This window comes from Lolium rigidum, chromosome 6 (assembly GCF_022539505.1).
Source record: "Lolium rigidum isolate FL_2022 chromosome 6, APGP_CSIRO_Lrig_0.1, whole genome shotgun sequence".
Taxonomy (NCBI): Eukaryota; Viridiplantae; Streptophyta; class Magnoliopsida; order Poales; family Poaceae; genus Lolium; species Lolium rigidum.
In genome coordinates this window covers 283,754,746-283,759,935 of record NC_061513.1, presented here as the reverse complement: position 1 = coordinate 283,759,935, position 5,190 = coordinate 283,754,746, and positions in this window count along the sequence as shown.

The window sequence follows — 5,190 nt, the reverse complement described above, 5'->3', positions numbered from 1 at the left end:
CTCCGGTATTAAGTTGTAAACAACGAGACAATTGCATTAAGTATGGTGCGTAATGTAATCAACACAAATATCCTTAGACAAAGCATCGATGTTTTATCCCTAGTGGCAACGAGCACATCCACAACCTTAGAACTTGTTGTCACTGTCCCAGCATTTAATGGAGGCATGAACCCACTATCGAGCATAAATACCCCCTCTTGGAGTCACAAGTATCAACTTGGCCGGAGCCTCTACTAGCAACGGAGAGCATGCAAGAACATAAATAACATATATGATAGATTGATAATCAACTTGACATAGTATTCAATATTCATCGGATCCCAACAAACACAACATGAATGATTACAAATAGATGATCTTGATCATGATAGGCAGCTCACAAGATCTAACATGATAGCACAATGAGGAGAAGACACCCATCTAGCTACTGCTATGGACCCATAGTCCAGGGGTGGACTACTCACACATCGATCCGGAGGCGATCATGGCGATGAAGAGACCTCCGGGAGATGATTCCCCTCTCCGGCGGGGTGCCGGAGGCGATCTCCTGAATCCCCCGAGATGGGATTGGCGGCGGCGGCGTCTCTGGAAGGTTTTCCGTATCGTGGCTCTCGGTACTGGGGGTTTCGCGACGAAGACTTTAAGTAGGTGGAAGGGTAGGTCAGGAGGCGTCACGAGGGGCCCACACAGTAGGCCGGCGCGGCCAGGGCTTGGGCCGCGCCGCCCTGTTGTGTGGCCACCTCATGGCCCCACTTCGTTTCCTCTTCGGACTTCGGAAAGCTTCGTGCAAAAATAGGACCTTGGGCATTGATTTCGTCCAATTCCGAGAATATTTCCTTACTAGGATTTCTGAAACCAAAAACAACAGAGAACAGCAACTGGCTCTTCGGCATCTCGTCGATAGGTTAGTGCCGGAAAATGCATAATAATGACATATAATGTGTATAAAACATGTGAGTATCATCATAAAAGTGGCATGGAACATAAGAAATTATAGATACGTTTGGGACGTATCAAGCATCCCCAAGCTTAGTTCCTACTCGCCCTCGAGTAGGTAAACGATAACAAAGATAATTTCTGAAGTGACATGCTATCATAATCTTGATCATACTATTGTAAAGCATATGAGATGAATGCAGCGATTCGAAGCAGTGATGAAGATAATGAGTAAACAAATGAATCATATAGCAAAGACTTTTCATGAATAATACTTTCAAGACAAGCATCAATAAGACTTGCATAAGAGTTACTCATAAAGCAATAAATTCAAAGTAAAGGCATTGAAGCAACACAAAGGAAGATAAAAGTTTCAGCGGTTGCTTTCAACTTCAACATATTTATCTCATGGATAATTGTCAACACAAAGCAATATAACAAGTGCAATAAGTAAACATGTAAGAATCAATGCACACGAGTTGACACAAGTGTTTGCTTCGGGATAGAAGGAATAGGCAAGCCGACTCAACAATAAAGTAAAAGATAGGCCCTTCGCGAGAGAAACATTGATTACTATATTTGTGCTAGAGCTTTTCATTTTGAAAACAAGAAACAATTTTGTCAACGGTAGTAATAAAGCATATGTGTTATGTATAAGACATCTTATAAGTTGCAAGCCTCATGCATAGTATACCAATAGTGCTCGCACCTTGTCCTAATTAGCTTGGATTAACACGGATTATCATTGCATTGCATATGTTTCAACCAAGTGTCACAAAGGGGTACCTCTATGCCGCCTGTACAAAGGTCTAAGGAGAAAGCTCGCATTGGATTTCTTGCTTTTGATTATTCTCAACTTAGACATCCATACTGGGACAACATAGACAACAGATAATGGACTCCTCTTTAATGCATAACCATTCAACAACAATTAATATTCTCATAAGAGATTGAGGATTAGTTGTCCACACTGAAACTTCCACCATGAATCATGGCTTTAGTTAGCGGCCCAATGTTCTTCTCTAACAGTATGCATACTCAAACCATTTGATCATGAAAATCGCTCTTACTTCAGACAAGACGAACATGCATAGCAACTCACATGATATTCAACAAAGGTAAAAATTGATGGCGTCCCCAAAAACATGGTTACCTCTCAACAAGCAACTTATTAAGAAATAAAACACATAAGTACATATTCTTCACCACAATAGTTTTTAAGGCTATTTGTCCCATGAGCTATATATTGCAAAGGCAAAGAATAGAATTTTAAAGGTAGCACTCAAGTAATGTACTTTGGAATGGCGGAGAAATACCATGTGGTAGGTAGGTATGGTGGACACAAATGGCATGGTTATTGGCTCAAGGATTTGGATGCACGAGAAGAATTCCTCTCAATACAAGGCTAGGCTAGCAAGGTTGTTTGAAGCAAACTCAAGTATAAAAGGTGCAGCAAAGCTCACATATGAACATATTGTAACTATTATAAGACTTTACATTGTCTCCTTGTTGTTCAAACACCTCAACCAGAAAATATCTAGACTCTAGAGATCAATCATGCAAACCAAATTTTAACAAGCTCTATGTAGTTATTCATTAATGAGTACAAGGTACCTGATGCAAGAGCTTAAATATGATCTATATGAGCACAACAATTGCCAAGTATCACATTATTCAAGACATTAAACCATTTACCACATGCGGCATTTTCCGTTTCCAACCATATAGCAATGAATGAAATAGTCCAACTTTCGCAATGAACATTAAAGATAAAGCTAAGAACATATTTGTTCATACGAAACAGCGGAGCATGTCTCTCTCCCAAACAAAGAATGCTAGGATCCGATTTTATTCAAACAAAAACAAAAATAAAAACAAACGAGACGCTCCAAGTAAAGCACATAAGATGTGACGGAATAAAAATATAGTTTCACTAGAGGAACCTGATAAGTTGTCGATGAAGAAGGGATTCCTTGGGTATCCCCAAGCTTAGACGCTTGAGTCTTCTTAAAATATGCAGGGATGAACCGCGGGGGCATCCCCAAGCTTTGACTTTTCACTCTTCTGTTGCGGTCAGAAACCCACCAGCGAGCAGCGACGGGCAACACAGTAGAGCCGGGAGGCTCCCAGGACTGCAGCTGGCCCTGGTCCCTTCGAGCGACGGCCCGCAAAGACTCGGCACGCACGTCCGATGCTGGTGCAAGGGCGTGCCACCTGACCTATACCTGGTCAGGGAAGGTGATGGATGTGCCTCGCTTAGTTTCCTGCATGGCATACACGTAAACATTAAATACGAGCCTCGATCGGCTCTCAGGTTATCCTGTGAATCGGCTCAAAGAGCCGATCCACCCATGATCCGTACGAGGTGTACGAATATATGGTGGTCCTGCTTGATCAAAATACAGCTAAAACGACCTACTACGATTTAGGGTTTTCACCACATAATCGGAACATCCTACTCGTGATTGAGCCTGGCGGCCACGCACGGTGATCGTAAACCGACCCTAGACAAGGCCTAAAAACCAACATGAAGTTGATCCCCGGAACATCCTGTCTAGGGCTAGCAAACTACACCCTACGCGCCACTTGGATCCTTCAACCCGTTTGTAAGGTCTAACTATGCGAGATATTAAACTAATCCTTGAAGAACAAGGAGCAATCATAACGGATCGGATCTACTAAATAATGATCAAGCGGGGTGCCGCCCTTACACCTAAGATAGGTGTAAGGACGGCTAGACGTCTAAGGGTTGCACTGACGAAAACATATGATACTATGAAACAATGCTAACCCTAACACATCTATGATAACTACGTTGCTCGCCATCAACAAGGCTTCAGCACGAGCAACGCATGAACAGCGAATAAACGTGTATTGCCTAGATCGCAAGATGCGATCTAGGCAGCATGATGCTTACCCGGAAGAAACCCTCGAGACAAGGGAGTTGGCGATGCGCCTAGATTGGTTTGTGGTGAACGTGATTGTTGTTTATTTCATAAACCCTAGATACATATTTATAGCCCGTAGACTTTCTAACGTGGGAATAATCCCAACCGTGCACGAGCCAAACTCTATCTAACCGACACGTATCCTACTATATTACAGATACACGGGCAAACTAGCCCAAACTTTGTATACAAGGCCGATTCATGTATTTCTTCCATGTATATTCTTCAAGCCCATCTTCAATCGCGGCCCACCTCTGATCCGGTCAAATTCTGGTGATAACACATGCCCCCCTGGTTTTGGAAATGACAATTCCAAAATCACTCTGCTTTTTCTTCGTCGGGTCATGTCGTGGCAGAGCAGAACCGTCGCAGTATCCTTCATCATGATGCCTTGCCCTCACAACTTCTCTGCAAGATTTGATAGCTTTAACATCACTTCCTCGGAAACCGTAATGGCATTAAATCTCCACTATACCCCCTTTATTTAACTGTGCCAAACGGTTCACCACTTCATCCCCTTGCTCTGTTCCATGTAGCAATGTCTTCCTCTTCCTCCATCTCCTCAGGCCTCTCTTTCCAATCTTCTTCCTCGAGCGAGCAGGAGTGGAAGTTTGACCACGTGCCAGATGACCCACCCGAAGCACTCGTCGGGTCAGATGGTGACTTACCTCTGACCGATGGGGAGGACGACCTCCAGTTCCTCATCGAAGGGGAGCTGAAGAGCGAGAGCGAAGACGACCTCCACTCCTGGGCCAAATCCACCTCCTCCGACGAGGAGGAGGAAGAAGAAGAAGAAGCGGAGGAAGAGGAGGAAGAGGAGGAGGATGATTCCTCCTCCTCCGCTGGGTATCGGCCGGCGAAGCGCTTCCGCGCTTGGGCGGACAGCGAGGACGATGATGATGACGAGGAAGAAGAGGCTTCGGCCGAAGGCTGGGGCAGCAGCGACGAGGAACTCTCCGGAAGCAGCGCCGACGGCAGCTACGATGGCGACGAGGAGGCCAGCGAAGATTAGTAATGTAGGACTAGTAGTTCTTGAGCAATCGGCTCTTCTTTTGTTCTTCCTTTCTTGAGCAATCGGCTCTTTATTGTAAAAACCCCTCTTATTAATGAAGAAGACATTTCTCAGCTGATGCTGTCCCTTTTCCAACTTTGCCGATTGTTAAAGTGAGTCAACATATTAAGAGCCGATGGCAGCGCATCGGACCCTGCCATAAAATGCGAGCAAGGCCAACACTATTGTCTATCCAAATGGTAATTTGAGACTCATCCGAAAAAGCAAAACTCAAATCCCCAAATCGCCGCCTGA